Raw genomic sequence first — 19,322 nt, forward strand, 5'->3', positions numbered from 1 at the left:
TAAAATATGGCACAAATGATCTATTACAAAGCAGAAGAAATCATGGACATGGAGAGCAGCGAGAGAGGGGAAAAGATGGGGATTCTGGGGTAGGTAGATGCAAACTGTTATGTTTAGAATGGATGGGTTATGGGGTCCTGCTGTACAGCACAGAGAACAGTGTCCAGTCTCTTGGGTTAGAACGTGATGGAAAATGAAAAGAAAAAAAAAAAGAATGTGTGCATATGGGTGGCTGGGTCACTTTGCCATACAGCAGAAATGGAAGGAACAGTGTAAATCAATTATACTTTAAAATATTAAAAAACATTACTTCATTACTGAAACAGTAACCTCCTGAGTACTCTGTTCAGTGTGCCATGAATTATCAGGCTTTACACTCTGGCTGCTGGGCTCAGGAACAATTCCTAGCCCTGCAGTTCCTCAAGATTATTCCCTTAATCCTTTCAAATGATTTTTGCAGTCTTGAATAGTTTCATCATATATATGCACTGATCTGTACTTAGCTGAAGACCACAGAAGACCCTTTGCACATCTCCAGAGCTGTGTGTATGTGCATACACACACATGCACAGCTCTTTTCTCCCTGGTACTTTGCTTTGCAAACTCAAGCCATCTCAGCTTTTGGGACTCCCAGTCCCATCTCCTCAATACAGGGAAACCACTGGGCTCTACCTGGGTCCCTCTTCCTTGCTCTATAACCTGGAAACTCTCTCTAAACAATCACCTGTAAATCACAGGCCCCAACTTGTGCATTTCCCCTTTCTCAGGAATCATTCTCCCTAATTATCTGATGGGCAATGTCCGAAAACCATTGTTTCACCTATTTTGTCTTTTAGTCATTTCAAGTGGGAGAATAAATCCAGTACCTGCTATCCATCAAGCTAGAAGCAGAAGTCACTATTAGTTTTTTTAATACTCTTGCTTCCCTATTTTCTTACTTTTACTATCTGGTTCATTTTAAAAAATCAGTATCCTTTAAAGCACACCTATTGTCTACACTAACCAAGGTGCCTGTTCCATTTTCCTCTTTTGCATTCCCTCCTCCCATATTTTAGTTGCCTAACTTCCATTTCGTCATAACACATGACATTTGTACACTTGTCCTCTACCTTTGTCCCCATTTTGTTTTAATTTAGATGTACATTCTATAATATATTTAGGGCCATGCCTGTGGCATATGGAAGTTCTCAGGCTAGGGGTTGAATTGGAGCTGCAGGTGCCAGCCTATACCACAGCCACAGCAACGGGATCTGAGCCATGTCTATAACCTACACCACAGCTCACTCAGCCAGATCCTTAACCTACTGAGTGAGGCCAGGGATCAAACCCACATCCTCATGGATAGTAGTCATCTTCTTAACCTGCTGAGCCACAACAGGAACGCCTATATTTCTTACTTTAAAATACTCACCATCAGTCTGTTTGCTGAAGTTTTTCTCAGGGATCATCTGATTAGACAATACTTATCCTCAAAAAGGGTTGATGGATGCAGATTTCCCTGTGTTATTTTGTGCTGAAAACTTTTCTTTTTTTTAGTCTTGCTATTTGAAGGACAGTTTGGCTAGGTATAAAGTCCTTGGATCACTATGTTCTTTCATTAGCTTTTTTTCTTTTTAATGATGCCCATTATTGTTTTCTTGGCATGTAGGTTCTGAAAATGTTGATGCCATACTAATTCTTCTGCCTTTGTAATTTATTTGATTTTTGCCTGAGGGCTTTTAGGATTTTATCTTTTCCATTGAAAAAGCAATGTCTCAGAGTTGCTATTTCTGAGTTAATTTCCCCAGTAATTGGTGAACTTCTTTAATGGATAGGTCTTTGTTGATTTCTTCCTGTCCTTCCTTTCAGTTATCAAGTTAATACTCATATACTACAACTAACTAGATACTTAGTCTCTTGAATCATGAAAGATCAACTCTTTGAATTAAAATGTCAATTTGAATGCTAGAATATGTTAGTTCTAACTAGAAACCCATATATTGTGTGGAGAAGCTTGGTATATAATAAATGTCATAAAAATGAAAAAAATTCTCATTAATTTTCTAGTGTGCTTTGAATAGTTATGGTAAAGTAGCTCCTTTATGACAATAAAATCAAATTGGAGTTATTTCAAGTTATCCAACACTGAATACTCAATTTTTTTTTTTTTTTGTCTTTTTGCCTTTTCTTGGGCTGCTCCCGCAGCATGTGGAGGTTCCCAGGCTAGGGGTCCGATTGGAGCTGTAGCTGCCGGCCTATGCCAGAGCCACAGCAACAAGGGATCCGAACCACATCTACAACTTACACCACAGCTCATGGCAACACCGGATCCTTAACCCACTGAGCAAGGCCAGGGATTGAACCCGCAACCTCATGGTTCCTAGTCGGATTTGTTAACCACTGAGCCATGATGGGAACTCCCAATTTTTGTAATTGTTGATTATAAAGTATTACAACATGAAGAGAATATAACAGGCACCCATTCCTGTAACAGCCACCTAGATTTTTTAAATGTTAACATTTTTACTTCAAATCTCTTCATTTTAAAGAAATAACTGATATTACCCAACCTTTCCTCTCCCTTCTTTCTTCCTTTTCCATGGTCACTACTATCCAGCAGATGGCAAGTGTATCAACCCACACCTATTTTCATACTTACTGAATGAAGCTTGATATGTTTTTAAAATTTACATAATTGGAATCATATTGTCAGTGTCCTTTAGCAACACTATGTTTTTATGATTTATCCCTCTTGGTACATGTGGTAGGCAGACCAGTGACCCCCAATGATTTCCACATCCTAATTTCCAAAACCTGTGACTGGGTTACCCTATATAGCCAAAGGGATTTTATGACTAAGTCAAGGATCTTGGGGTGAGATTTTCTGAAGTATTTGGAGACCCTAATGTAATCACAAAGGATTTTGTAAGGAAAGGAAGGAGGCAGTGGAATCAGAGTCTGAGCGATGCAATGTGAGAAATACTAGCTTTTTTTTTTTTTTTTTTTTTTTTGTCTTTTTAGGGCTGCATCCTCAGCATATGGAAGATCCCAGGCTAGGGGCCAAATACTCAGATCTACAGCTGCCGGCCTACACCACAGCCACAGCAACAACAGATCCGAGCCAAGTCTACAATCTACACCACAGCTCAGGCAATGCTGGATCTTTAACCCACTGACTGAGGCCAGGGGTTGAATAGAGTTCTCATGGATACTAGTTGGGTGCGTTACTTCTGAGCCACAGTGGGAACTCCAGAAATACCAACTTTGAAGATGGAAAGGGTCATGAGCCAAGGAATGTAGGCAGTTTCTAGAATCTGGAAAAGGCAAGAAAATGGATTTTCTCCTAAAGCCTCTACAAAGGAATGTAGCTGTAAGGACACCTTGATTTTTGAGAACTATGTCGATCTTAACCTCTAGAGTTTCAAGACAACAATATGTGTTTTTTTTTTTTCTATAACTTAACAAGGCAATCCAGTATTTGCGATTAAAAGAAGAAGTTGAACTGGTTAAGAGACTTTACTTACTTTTTATTCTTACCAATCTACAATTCATCTTTGCACTAATTATTTTTTAGAGTATAATTGATTTACAGTGTTATGTCAGTTTCTGCTGCACAGCATAGTGACTCAGTCACACACATATATACATTCTTTTTCTCATACTATCTTCCATTATGTTCTACCCCAAGAGACCAGACATAGTTCCCTGCACTGTACAATAGAACCCCATCGTTTATCCATTCTAAAGGTAACAGTTTGCATCTGCTAACCCCAAACTCCCAGTCCATCCCACTTTCTGCCCCCTACCCCCTGGCAACAACACCTCTGCTCTCCATGCCTATGATCTGTTTCTGTTCTGTAGATAGGTTCATCTGTGATGTATTTTAGATTCCACATATAAGCGATACCATGTGATGTTTGTCTTTCTCTTTCTGACTTACTTCACTCAGTATGAGAGTCTCTAGTTGCCTCCATGTTGCTGCAAATGGCATTATTTTTGTTCTTTTTATGGCTAATATTCCATTGTATATACGTACCACATCTTCTTAATCCATTCGTCTGTCCATGGACATTTAGGTTGTTTCCATGTCTTGGCTATTGTGAATAGTGCTGCTATGAACATAGGGGTACATGTATCTTTTTGAAAGAAAGTTTTGTCCGAATATATGCCCATGAGTGGGATTCCTGAATTATATGGTAGTTCGATTTTTAGTATTTTGAGGAACCTCTATACTTTTCTCATAGTGGCTGTACCAATTTATATTCCCACCAACAGTGAAGGAGGATTCCCTTTTCTACACACCCTCTCCAGCATTTGTTATTTGTAGACTTGCTAATGATGGCCATTCTGACTGGTATGAGATGGTACCTCATTTTAGTTGTGATTTGCATTTCTCTAATAATTAATAATGTAGAACATTTTTTCATGTGCCTACTAGCCATCTGTATGTCTTCTTTGGAGAAATGTCTATTTAATTCTTCTGTCCATTTTTTTTGATTAGGTTGTTTTTTTGTTGTTGAGTTGCATGAGCTGTTTGTATATTTGGGAGATTAGGCTCTTGTCTGTTGCATCATTTGCAAAGATTTTCTACCATTCTGTGGGTTGTCTTTTTTTTTTTAATGTGAGATTTTAAGCTAGCAAATTTGTGATAATTTGCTACAGCAACCATAAGAAACTAATACAGTACATATTCATGACAAATTAGCTCCCATGAAAAATTAGTGAAATGTGAAGAATAGGATACAGTTAAAAACAAAACTCAGGTAACATGAATGAATTGGATCTTGCTCAATTCAATTAAAGGAGATGACCTTCAAAGATTTTTATTTATTTATTTATTGCTATTTTTTAGGGCCACACCTGTGACATATGGAGGTTCCCAGGCTAGGGATCGAATTAGAATTGTAGCCTCTGGCCCGCACCACAACCACAGCAACTCAGGTTCCAAGCCGCATCTGCAAACTACACCATAGCTCACGGCAATGCTGGATCCTTAATCCACTGAGTGAGACCAGGAATCAAACCCGAATCCTCATGGATCCTAGTCTGGTTCATTAATTGCTGGGCCACGAAGGGAACTCCTGAAGATTTTTTTTAAATGGTAATGATAATCAATTTTTTTGAAGTATAGTTGATTTACAACATTGCACGAATTTCAAGTGTACAGCAAAGCGAGTCAGTGGAGTTTTTTTCAGATTATTTTGCATTGTAGGTTATTACAGGATATTGAATATAGTTACTTGTGCTAATTTATCACTCCCTCCCTTCTTTCCCCTTTGGTAACCACAAATCTGTTTTCTATGTCTGTGTGTCTCTTTCTGTTTTTATATAGATTCATTTGTATTATTTTTTAGATTCCACATATCATTATATCACATAATATTTGTCTTTCTCTGTCTGACTTACTTCACTTAGTACAGTAATCTCTAGGTCTGTCCACATTGTTGAAAATGGCATTATTTCATTCTTTTTTATGGCTGAGTAGTAGTCCATTGTATATAAATAACACATTTTCTTAAGCCAATTGTGTTTTGATGGGTACTTGGGTTATTTTCATGTCTTAGCTGTCAATCGATTTTTATTCTTTATGTTAGAGACCTAAACAGTAAAAAGGAGAAGAAATGAGAGAAAGTCTGCTATAGACCTTCGCTGCCACATACAATAAAAAGAAGGGATTTTGTTTGTTTGTTTATTTCTTTCTTTTTTTGTTTTTGCTTTTTAGGACTGCACCCATGGCATAGGGAAGTTCCCAGGCTAGGGGTACAATCAGAGCTACAGATGCCAGCCTAAGACACAGCCACAGCCACAGCCACATCAGATTCTAGCCATGTCTGAGACCTACACCACAGCTTACAGCAATGCCAGATCATTAACCCAACGAGCAAGGCCAGGGATTGAACCGCAATCTCATGGTTCCTAGTCACATTCATTTCTGCTGCGCCATGACAGGAACTCCAAAAAAAAAAAGTTTTCCTTAATAAAAATCTGCATTACTATAAAGGAAATATGTTTTTGATAAAACAAGCCAAAAGTGCTATACATTTTGAAACTTGATATTAATTTTCAAGGGAGGGTTGGCACATCCCCAGCATGTGGAAGTTTCTGGGCCATAGATCAAACCTGAGCCACGACTGCAGCCTGCACCACAGCTGTAGCAATGCCGGATTCTTAACCTACTGCACCGCACGAGAACTTCCAAAACTTGATATCTATATTAAAAATAAAAATATAACAAACAAGACAAATATTCTGCCAATATATGAAAGTTAAAATTTCCAAACTTTGAATGGTAGTCCTTATAATTTGATGTTAGAAAAATTTTCAACAACATATGAAGAAAAGCAGTGTAATTTTGTTAGACTTTATTTTCTTGTGGGGCCTCTAAATGGCTTCATTTTGGAAAAAAGAACAATCTGGGTTGTTCTTTATTTTGGAAAAAGAACAATCTGCTATACACAGAGGCAGGAATTGTGAAAAATAAAATTAATAAAGAGCAAGCATGTAGTTTCCATCGTGGCGCAGTGGAAACGAATCTGACTAGGAACCGTGAGGTTGCAGGTTCGATCCCTGGCTCACTCAGTGGGTTGAGGATCCGGTGTTGCTGTGAGCTGTGGTGTAGGTCACAGACGCAGCTTGGATCTGGCATTGCTGTAGCTCTGGTATAGGCTGGAGGCTACGGCTGTGATTCGACCCCTAGCCTGGTAACCTCCATATGCCGCAGGTACGGCCCTAAAAAGACAAAAAAAAAAAAAAAGAGCAAGCATCAGAACTATTTGCAGGTGTATCATAAAATTTCACTACAAATGTCTTAACAAATTTGGTTTTTTCCAAAATTCCTTTTTAATGACTTCATACAAATTGGTAACTTTCTGAGCATGCATAAGAAAGTATCCTGGGACACTCCTTTGTATTTTTCATAATTATTTTCATCCTTTTGAAATAGTTGGATTATACAGCCAGTGCAAACAAGTCCTCCACATCATGTTTTTAAGTGATTAAAAATGATGTTTCACTGAAAACAAAGCTACCCAACCACCTTACACCAGCCAGAATGACCATCATCAAAAAGTCTACAAACAATAAATGCTAGAGAGGCTGAGATGAAAAGGAAACCCTCTTACTCTGTTGGTGGGAATGTAAATTGATGCAACCGCTATGGAAAACAGTATGGAGTGCCTCAAAAAACTAGCAATAGAATTACCAGATGATCCAGCAATCCTACTCCTGGGCATCTATCCAGAGAAAACCATGATTTGAAAAGATACATGTACCCCAAAGTTAATTGTGGCAGTATTTACCATAGCCAAGACGTGGAAGCAACCTAAATGTCCATAGACAGAGGAATGTGGTACATATGTACAATGGAATATTACTCAACCATAAAAAAGAATAAAAAATGCCATTTGCTGCAACATGGATGGACCTAAAAATTATCATACTAAGTGAAGTTAGACAGTGAAAGACAAACACCATATGATATCACTTATATGTGGAATCTTAAAGGATACAGATGAACTTATCTGCAGGACACAAGCAGACTCATAGACTTTGAAAAACTTATGGTTACAAAAAGGGACAGGTGGTGGGTGGGTGGCTGGGGGTGGGGAGACAGGGGGTTTGAGATTGGCATATGCATACTGAGGTATACGGAGTGACTGCCCAACTAAGCCCTGCTGTATAGCACAGAGATAATACCAGTCACAGAGAACTCTACCCAATATTCTGTGATAATCTATGTAGGAAAAGAATCTGAAAGAGAATGGATATGCGTATATGCATAAATGAATCACTTTGTTGTTCAGTAGAAATTATTACAATCTTGTAAATCAACTATACTTTAATAAAACTTTTTTTAAAAAACTACAATGAGATATCACCTCATACCAATCAGAATGGCTATCATCAAAAACAAGCAAACAAACAAATAAACAAGCTACCCAAGACCTAAGAACCATTTGGGTCTCAGTATAAGGATAAGCTGAAGCAAGCAATGAGGAATTGTTTAAATATCTTTGAAACTAGGTGAAAGTATAGCCAAATAATTTCAATGTGAAAAAAATAGGTATTTTAAGAGAAGCATCTTTTTTAATTGAAGTAAAATCCATATATCACAGAATTAACCATTTTAAAGCATGCACTTCAATGACATTTAGTATATTCTCAATATTGGGCAACAAAAAATTTTTAATTTATTTTCACAGACCTTTAAGACATAGTTACTCACCACGTATTAATACGCAATTCCTAGAAAGACTCCATTTTTTTGTCTTTCTGATGCCAACAAAGAGGTCCAAATTCTTTCAGCTAAAAAGTCAAAAGAGATCAAAGGGGCTCCTAATGTTACCGCTGAGAAAAATACATGCTCTCTTTACACATTTTAATAAGTCAGGAATGCCCAGTGACCTACACAAAGGATAATGTTCCACAGGCTTTTCGAGAGAGAGCGATCCGAATTTCCAGGATAAATTTGATAGGTATTATTGATATTAGTGATAACGATCACATGCTGATGTTTGTTATTTCTTGTTGGTCTTGCAATTCTTCACAGTCAATTAGCAACTTCACATATGAGACCCAAATGTCTGAAAAAGCTGGCAAAATGGTTTCTTATCATTCAGTTAACTTGAGCATAAATGCTCTTGAATATTTATGGCATTTCACCTATTGAAGGAGCATAGTTTCTCCCCTTCTCCTAACTTTGGATCGCCCACCAGTGCCTCCCACTGGCAGAAGCTAACAGGGAGTCAGCGGGCAAGAGAGCCTCGGGGTGGCTCTTCATGCCCTTATACCAACAGGCAGATTGTCTAGGGTGATTGGTCCTGATTGTCAAGGGGAGAAAGGATCCTGGTACATAAAGAAAGTAGGGAGCAAGATGTTTGGAACAGCTCTTAGGAAAATGCCAGGGAAGCCTATAGCGACCAATAAAGATTGCTAAGAAACAAGACCTTTCAGGAAAGAAGGTTTGAGTTGCTCCTCTGGGCAATGAACTTCACCTGAACTGCTGAGATGACAAGAAACATGAGATGGATCAAGGAAGAAGAAGGTTATGGATATCAGTTGTGGCTTTGTGACCAGTGATATAAGGAGAGCTGAGAAATTATCTGTTCTTCTTCACTGGCTATTCATATATTCATCAGCATTAACCCCAAATTTCCCTCCTCCTTTCCTCTGTTGTTTTATATGAGTGCTGGTGGTGATAACTCTCTAACTTGGTCTTTGGGTTAGAGACCATCCAGGCAGGAATTAATATCACCTGGCTGATATTAATAGTGACTGATAGGACTTTAAATCTTCCCCTTTCAGGGTGAGCATGAGACTATCTTTATTTGTACAAAGTGTACTTGCATCTTGTAAGGTGGATGCCAAAAGGAGAAAGATTCAGAAATCATCACAAAGCTGGAAAATTAAAAAAAAAAAAAAAAGAAACTAATTCAGGAATTTCCTTAAAACCCTAGACCCTACCTGAGAGATAACAAGATCTCAAATGTGCTTCAAGAAAGTCAGAAGACCGTGTCTAGAATTAGATTTGGAGAAACTTGGTCTCTTTCCCCTCCATTCATTGATTGATCTTTTATTTAACTTGTTTATTCATCTACTCTAACATGTATTGATCGTATACTTTGTGCCAAGCCCAGAGTGGATACAACAGTGAACAAAACAAAGCCATGCCCCCATGGAGCCTCTATCATAGAGGCTGGTTGTTGTGAGGATTACACGAATTAGTACAAATAAAGTGTGTAGAAGAGGACCTGGCACATATAAAGGAGAGAGGAAATGTTTGTTATTCTTACATTCTATTCCCTACCCACAATTTCACATAGAGAAAGAAAGTTTGAGTGTAGGGAAGGAGTCTTGGAGGGCAGAAAGCTCAAGAGGGCTGTGCTTGTGATCTCTGTAATCCCCTACTTGACCAGTTCCTGCTTCACCTACGTCCCCCCCACATGACTATCAATCCTCTCCATTATAGGGCTTAATCAGTGACTGCCTACCTGCTTGCCCCCCCACCCACCCATCTCAGCCTCTGGTTTCCCTAGTAACTGATGAGCCAACCTGAGGTCAACTCTCCCTATAAATGGTAGCCTCTGAGTGGTGAGGGCTGTTGCAGTATCCTGCCTGCTGTCTGCCGAACATAGAGGGGTGTTGCTCCAGGACTTTGCTTTGGACACGTAAGATCCCCTGTCCAATAGACCACCCATGTCTCTGTCACTGTCTCCATTTGGTCTTGCGACTAGGCAATTACAGGGCTTGCCAGACCTGTGGAGTGCAGCCTAACAGTCTTCATGTTACAGACTTGGAAGTGGAGGACCAGACGTGGTGCCACAGGGTATAGATGGTGGTACCCAGATCACAACCTAAGACCAGGATGAACATTCCTAGGAGTGACCTGAGAGATCCCAGCACAACATCACTGAATCAGACAACCAGATTTAGGTGCTAGCTCCATCATTCCCTAATTATGCAACTCCAGGAAGGTTCTATTTACCTATGAAGAAGACGAGGAAGATCTAGAGAGGTTCATTGAGGTGTTGAATGTGATGGCGCTTTTAATTTTTAAATTTTTTTTCTTGAAGTATAGTTGATTTATAATGTGTTAGTTTCAAGTGTATAGCACAGTGATTCAATTATTCATATATATACTTTTTCAGATTGTCCATTACAGTTTATTACAAAATATTGAGCATAGTTCCCCATGCTATACAGAAGGTCTTTGTTGTTTATCTCGTTTATATATAGTAGATGTATCTGTTAATCCCAACCTCCTAATTTATCCCATTCCCCCCTTTCCCTTCTGGTAACTGTAAGCTAGTTTTCTATATCTGAGGGTCTGTTTCTGTTTTGTAAATAAGTTCATTTGTATCTTTTTTCATATTCCACATATAAGCAATATCTTATGATAGTTGTCTGACTTACTTCATTTAGTATAATAATTGCTAGGTCCATCCACATTGCTACAAGTAGCATTATTTCATTCTTTTTCTTTACGTAAGTAATATTCCATTGTGTTTATGTACCATACCTTCTTAATCCATTCCTCTGTTGATGGACATTTAGGTTGTTTCCATGTCTTAGCTATTGTGAATAGTGTTGCTACAAACATGGTGGTGAATGTATCTTTTTGAATTATAGTTTTGTTTGGATATATGCCCAGGTGTGGGAATGCTGGATCATATTGTAGTTCTAGATTTAGTTTTCTGAGGAACCTCCATACTGTTTTCCATAGCGGTTGCACCAATTCACATTCCTACCAACAGTATAGGAAGGTTCCATTTTCCCCCCACCCTCTCCAGCATTTATTATTTGTAAACTTTTTGAGGATGGCCATTCTGACTGGAGCGATGTGATAGCTCACTGTAGTTTCGATTTGTATTCCTCTAATAACTAGTGATGTTGAGCTTTTTTCATGCTCCTGTTGGCCATCAGTGTATGTGACGGTACTTTTAAAGAGTGGAGTGTGCCCCACTTGTGAGGGGATAAACTTTGCGTTTCCTGGCTACCCTTTTTGCTTTGATTTTTAAGGGACTCTCAAGAAAGAAGCAATGCAGTACAATCAGCAGAAACTGCCTCTGCTTAACTTAAGCTGTGGGAAGACTTGGTAAGCCTCAGAGATGACCACAGATAGGAATGTAAGCCAAAGTTCCTGGCTTCTAAAGCATGGAGGCAGAATAGCCAGAGGTTGGGTACAGGAGACAAGAGAAGCTCTCTTCTGAGTTGTGCCCTCTAATCGGATATTCTCCAACCATTTCTAGCTTTGTGCTCTTGCAATTCAGGTTCTGGGAAGAACCCCCTTTTGGACTAAGTTGAATTACATGCCAGCTTTGAGTGAGGGTGGGGGAGCACCTAAAGTAACACTCCCATCAAGACTATATCCTGGAGTGCCCGTTGTGGCTCAATGGGTTACGAACCCTACTAGTATCCATGAGGATGCGGTTCAATCCCTGGCCCCACTCAGTGGGTTAAGGATCTGGTGTTGCTGTGGCTGTGGTGTAGGCCGGCGGCTGCAGCTCTCATTTGACCCCTATCTTGGGAACTTCCATATGCCACAGGTACAACCCTGAAAAAAAAGGAAGACTGTATCCAGCCTAGAAGGATATTTCCACCAAAAATGGTGGTGCTCCTGGAAGAAGAAAAGGAAGTGGGCCCTGGGCAGGCACACCTAATAGATGCCCCCTACACTTGGTTCAATGGCCTGGTCAGGAATATGGCCCCCGTCACATCTTAATTTGCTGAGACTGTTCCTTTATCTTCTCATCAGTTAAATGAAGAAGAGGAAACCCACGTGTAATGGTTAATTTTAATGTGTCAACTTGACTGCGCTGAAAGATGCCTAGACAGCTGTTTAAGCACTATTTCTAAGGGTGTCTGTGAGAGTGTTTCCAGGAGAGATTGGCAATCAAAGTGACTAAAGAAAATGTCCTTCACCAGTACAAGTGGGCATGCAATCCACTGACAGTCTGAATAGGACAAAAAGGAAGAAAAGGGTGAATTTTCTCTCTTTTCTTGAGCTAGGACATCCATCTCTTCCTGCCCTTGAATGTTGGTACCTCTGGTTTTTAAGGCCTCTCAACTCAGACAAGAACATATGCCATCAACTCCCCCAGTTGTCAAAGCTTTTGGACTCAGATTGGACACATCAGTTCCCAGGAACAAAGACTAAAATACGTGTTTTTTACTATATTCCAATCTGCCTCTTCAGTGGCTAGAGCAGTGCTGTAACTCACCTGCCCTTAGTCCTCTTGGCTTCTGGGTTCTGATGCAAATATTTGGTGTCCATCCAGGACCTCCAAGAAGCCCATTTCATGAAGAGATGAGTGGTGCAAGGATTTTATTATGCTCATGAGACAACTGTGAGAGAGCTGGGAAAGGTTGGACGCACCATTAGACTCATTGTGAGTTTGACCCTGAGTGAAGGATACACGGGAGAGAGACTAGCTGGAGATGACCTAGGTCTCTGTCTGATGGAAGTTTCACCAAGACCAAAGGAGAGCCCCTAAGCCAATGTCAGCCATCAGAAGAAGTCCGTATCTTGTGGGAATTACCTTAGCATCCATGGCTAAATCACCCAGTCTTGGCTGTAAACAGGTGAGCAGCAGTGGCCAATGACACACCCATAGTTTGAGGTCCATGAGAGGCATTCTACGGCCACACCAGCAGGTCCATAGTTATCTGACCCTAAAGGAGGGTGCTACCCAGAAATGTGAAATTCTGAGAATTTAGGTCTATAGACTACAAACTCCATTAAATATCTAAATAATTATTAATTTTGTCTGGTACCTCTCTTGTAGGAGTACAAGGATTTTTTTTTAATTGAGAAAAGCCCATGTCCTTTGTTAAAATATTAAATTGATGATAGCTCTACATTCTGTATTTTTTCCCCTGTGCTGTACATTGGATCCTGGTAAGTGACCTAGTTTTTTTCCTAAATTGAAGTGTACTTGCTGTGAAATAATGATATGTTATAGGTGTACAATATGGTGATTCACAATTTTAAAGGTTATATTTCATTTACAGTTATTATGAAATATTTGCTATATCCCATGTGTTGTACAATATGTCATTGTAGCTTGTTTTGTACCTAATAGTTTGTTCCTCTTAATCCCCTCCCCATATATTGCCCCTTCCCCTCCCTACTGGTGACCACTAGTTTGCTCTCTATATCTGTGAGTATGCTTCTTTTTTGTTATATTCACTAGTTTGCTGTATTCTTTAGATACCACATATAAGTGATATCATATAGTATTTGTTGTCCTCTGTATGACTTACTTCACCTAGCATAATGACCTCCAAGTCCGTCCATGTTGCTGCAAATGGTAAAATTTAATTCATTTTTATGCCTGAGAGTATTCTATTGTATGTGTGTACTTTTTGATGATAGCCATTCTGACAGGTGTAAAGTGATATTTAATTGTGGTTTTGATTTGCATTTCCATGATGATTAGCAATGCTGGCCATCTTTTCATGTGCCTGTTGGCCCTCTGTATTTCCTCCTTAGAAAAAATGTCTATTCAATTCTGCCAATTTTTTAATGAAGTTTTTTTTTTTATGTGGAGTGGTATGAGCTACTTCTATATTTTGGCTACGAATCCCTTATTAGTCACATCATATATACAAATATTTTCTCACATTCAGTAGGTTTTCTTTTTGTTTTGTCAGTGATTTCCTTTGTTGTGCATAGGCTTTTTAGTTAGGTCCCATTTGTTTATTTTTGCTTTTATTTCCTTTGCTTTAGGGGACAAATAAAAAAAAATTGCTGCAGTTTATGTCAGAGTGTTCTGCCTGTTTTCCTCTAAGAGTTTTATAGTATCTAGTATAAAACTAGATATAGCTCTTTAATCTATTTTGAGTTTATTTTTGTGTGTAATGTTAGAAAATGTTCTAATTTCATTCTTTTACGTATAACTGTCCAGTTTTTTTAGCACCGCTTATTGAAGAGACTGTCTTTTTTCCATTGTTTATTCTTGCCTCCTTTGTCATAGATTAATTGACCATAAATGCGGGGATTTATTTCTTGGGTATTTGTCCTGTTCCATTGATCTATATGTCTGGTTTTGTGTCATACCATACTGTTTTGATGACTATAGTTTTGTGGTATAGTCTGAAGTTAGGCAGCCTGATTACTCTGGTTCCGTTCTTTCTCAAGACAATTTTGACTATTTGGGGTCTTTTGTGTTTCCATAATTTTATTTTACTTATTTATTTTTTGTCTTTTTGCCATTTCTAGGGCCGCTCCCATGGCATATGGAGGTTCCCAGGCTAGGGGTCTAATCGGAGCTGTAGCCACCAGCCTACACCAGAGCCACAGCAACGCAGGATCTGAGCCATGTCTGCAACATACACCACAGTTCACGGCAACGCCAGATCCTTAACCCACTGAGCAAGTCCAGGGATCGAACCCGTAACCTCATGGTTCCTAGTTGGATTCGTTAACCACTGAGCCACGACGGGAACTCCCTGTTTCCATAATTTTAAAATTATGTGTTCTAGTTCTGTGAAAAATGCATTGATATTTTGATAGGATTGCACTGAATCTATAGATTGCTTGGGTAGTATAGTCATTTTAACAATACTGATTCAGAGTTTCCATTGTGGCTCAATGGATTAAGAACTCAATGTAGTCTCCCTGAGTATGTGGGTTCAATCCCTGGCCCCTCTCTGTGGGTTGAGGATCTTGTGTTGCCACAAGCTGCAACATAGATTGCAGATCTGGTGTTACTGTGGCTACGGTGTAGGTTGGCAGCTACAGCTGCGATTCCACCCCTAGGCTGGGAATGTCCCTATGTCATAGGTGTGGCCCTAAAAAGGAAGAAAAAAAAACAATATTGATTCTTCCAATTCAAGAACATAGTATATCTTTCCATCTGTTTTTTACCTTCTATTGCTTTCATCAGTGTCTTATAGTCTTCTGAGAACAGGTCCTTTGTCTCAAGTAGGTTTATTCCTGGGTATTTTATTCTTTTTAATGCAATGGTAAATGGGATTGTTTCCTTAATTTCTCTTTCTGATTGTTTGTTTCTAGTGTATAGAAATGCAGCAAATTTCTGTAGATTAATTTTGTACCCAGCAACCTTATCAAATTCATCGATGAGCTCTCCTAGTTTTCTGGTAGCATCATTAGGGTTTACTACAATGACAGTTTTACTTCTTCCTTCCAATTTGGATTCTTTTTATTTCTTTTTCTCCTCTGATTGCCATGGCTAGGACTTCCAAAACTATGTTGAATAAAAGTGGTTAGAGTGGGCATCCCTGATCTTAGAGGATTGCTTTCAGCTTTTCACCAATGAGTATGATGTTAGCTGTGGGTTTGCCACATATGGCATTCATTATGTTGAGGTAGGTTCCTCTATGCCCACTTTCTGGAGAGTTTTTATCATAAATGGATGTTGAATTTTGTAAAAAGCTTTTCTGCATCTATTGAGATGATCATGTGATTTTTATTCAATTTGTTGATGTACTATATCATGTTGATTGATTTGTAGATATTGAAAAAATATTTGCACCCCTGGGATAAATCCCACTTGATAATGGTATGACCCTTTTAATGTATTGCTGAACTGAATTCAATTTGCTAGTATTTTGTTGAGGATTTTAGCATCTATGTTCATCAGTGATATTGGCCTTTAATTTTGTATTTCTGTGATATCTTTGTCTGATCTTGGTATCAGGGTGATGCAGGCCTCATAGAATGAATTTGGAAGTGTTCATCCCTCTGCAATTTTTTGGACTAATTTGAGAAGGATAGGTATTAACTTTCTCTAAATATGTAGTAGAATTCACCTTTGAAGCCATCTGATCTTGGACTTTTTTTGTTAGGAACTTTTAAATTACTGATTCAATTTCATTACTGGCAGTTGGTCTGTTCATATTTTCTATTTCTTATTGGTTCAGTCTTGGGATATTGTGCCTTTCTAAAAATTTGTCCATTTCTTCTAGGTTGTCCATTTTGTTGGTATATAGTTGTTCATAGAAATCTTTTATGATCCTTTGTATTTCTATAGTGTTGGTTGTAAGTTATTTTCATTTCTGATTTTATTGATTTGGGTCCTCTCTCTTTTTTAGCTAAAGGTTTATCAATTTTATCTTTTCAAAGAAACAGCTTTTAATTTCATTGAATTTTTTTCTATTTTTTTAGTCACTATTTCATTTATTCCTGCTCTCTTTATGATTTATTTCCTTCTACTAACTTTGAGTGTTGTTGGTTCTCCTTTCTCTAGTCATTCTAGGTTTAAAGTTAGGTTGTTAATTTGAGATTTTTTTCTTATTTCCTGAGGTAATCTAGTATTGTTAAAAACTTCTCTCTTAGGGAGTTCCTATCTTGGTGCAGTGGAAATGAATCTGACTAGGAACCATGAGGTTGCAGGTTTGATCCCTGGCCTTTCTCAGTGGGTTAAGGATCTGGCATTGCCATGAGCAGCAGTGGTACAGGTCACAGACGTGGCTCGGATCTTGCATTGCTGTGGCTCTGTCACAGGCCAGCAGCAACAGCTTTGATTAGACCCCTAGCCTGGGAACCCCCATATGCCACAGGTGCGGCCCTAAAAAGACAATAAATAAATAAATAAATAAAATTTATCTCTTAGAACTGCCTTTGTTGCACCCCACAAATTTTTGGATCACTGTGCTTTCATTTTCATTTGCTTCTAGGTATTATTTGATTTCTTCAGTGATCCATTAATTGTTTTATAGCATATTATTTCGCCTCTACATGTTTGTGTTTTTTGAAGATTTTTTTTCTTATAACTGATTTCTAGTCTCAACACTATGGTTGGAGAAGATGTTTGATATGGTTTCAACTTCCTTAAATTTACTGAGGCTCGTTTTGTGCCCTAGCATGAGATCTGTTCTAGAGAATGTTACATGTGCACTTGAAAAGAATAAGTATTCTGTTGTTTTTGGATGGAATACATGTGTGTATGTGTGTCTCAATTGAGTCAGTCTGGTCTAATGTGACATATAAGGCCAGTGTTTTTTTATTGATTTCTTGTCTGTGTGATCTATTGATGTAAGTGAGGTGTTAAATCCCCTCCTTTGTGTTACTATCAATTTCTCCTTTTATGTCCATTAACATTTGATGTATTTAGGTGCTCCTATGTTGGATATATATATATTAACAGTTATTATATCTTCTTGGATTGATCTTTTGATCATAACGTAGTGTCCTTCTTGATCATAATGTGGTGTCCTTTTTTGTTTTCTTGTAACCACCTTTATTTTAAAATCTATTTTGTCTGATACAAGTTTTGTTACTCTGGCTTTCTTTTGACTTCCATTTGTGTAAAATAACATTTTCCATCCCCTCACTTTCAGTCTGCATGCCTCTAGATCTGAAGCGAGTCTTTTGTAGGCAGCATATATATGGGTCCTGTTTTTATATCCATTCAGCCACTCTATATCTTCCAGTTGGAGCATTTAGTCCATTTACACTTAAGGTAATTATCAATATGTATGTTGTTATTACCATTTTATTAATTGTTTTGGATTTGGTTTTATACACCTTTCTTCTTCTTCTTCTCCTCCTTCTCCTCCTCCTCCTCCTCCTTCTTCTTCTTCTTCTCTTCTTTTTCTTCTTCTTTCTTCTTCTTCTTTTTCTTCTTCTTTCTTCTTCTTCTTTCTTCTCCTTTCTTCTCCTTCTTTCTTCTCTCTTATGATTGCTTGACTGTCTTTAGTAGTATTGGACTATCTTTAGTGTTATGTTTGGATTCCTTTTTCTTTTGTGTGTATCTATTGTATTCCCCGTCTCTTATTGTTCTTTATATTTTCTAACTCTGTTAAAAGCTATAAATTTCTGGAGTTGTCTGGTGGCTCAATGGCCTAAGGATCCAGCATTTTCCCCGCTGTGACTCACGTTGTTGCTGATCCAGCATTTTCACTGCTGTGACTCAGGTTGTTGCTGGGCATGGGTTTGATCCCTGGCCCAGGAACTTCCACATGCTGCAAGTGCAGTCAAATAAAGAAAAAACCTATAAACTCCTCACTCTATGGATCCATTCTTCTCCCAAGTTCTTTGATTATCTTTATGATCATTACTCTGAACTCTTCTTGGATAGATTACCTGCCTCCACTTCACTTAATTTTTCTACTGGGGTTTTATGTTATTCCTTTGTCGAGAACATATTGCTCTGCTGCCTCATTTTGTCTGTGTTGCTTTTTGTATTTTTCTGTGTGTGGTCAGTTAGTTACATTTTTCAACCTTGGAGAAGTGGCCTTCTGTAGGAAATGTCCTATGCATCCCAGACACACATGCCTCTCTCATTACCCAAGCCATTCACTCTAGTGGTTCCCCCTAGGTGAGCTGCATGTGTCCTTCTGATGTGGAAGGCTGACTGGGTGGTCTGGTTGGCTTGGTTTGCCCTAGCCTAGTTGGTTGCCAGGCTCTGCCTTGTGCAAATGCTGCTGGCTGCTTGTTAGCAGAGCCTGGTCATGAAGAAGCAGAACCTCAGGGCCCCAGGGCTAGTGCTGGGTCATTGCTGGGCAGGGTCAACAAATTTCAGAGCTGTTGTGCCCTCAACCCCCAACAACCAATGGGGGAAGCCAGGTCCTTAAGTAAGGGCTGGACTACTAGCAGGCAGAGCCAAGTACTGAGCCTAGCTATGTGCCCAGGGATCCCAGAGCTGGTGCCAGATAACGGGTGGGGGTGGGGCTAGGGGTAGAATGGTTCCTGACACAGTTGGATATGAGATATGAGGTGTCCTAAAAGTTGTGTTGGCCTGGTAGTGAGCAGGGTCAGGGCCCAGCTGGTCCCAGGGTAGGGCCTGAACTTATCTGGGCAAACTGGGCCTACAGACTCTGAAATTGTGGTTTTCTTGCATCTGGGGTCTATCCTCTGATGGGTAAGACTGGTCTGGAGG

The sequence above is a fragment of the Sus scrofa genome, chromosome 3 (genome assembly GCF_000003025.6).
Source record: "Sus scrofa isolate TJ Tabasco breed Duroc chromosome 3, Sscrofa11.1, whole genome shotgun sequence".
Taxonomy (NCBI): Eukaryota; Metazoa; Chordata; class Mammalia; order Artiodactyla; family Suidae; genus Sus; species Sus scrofa.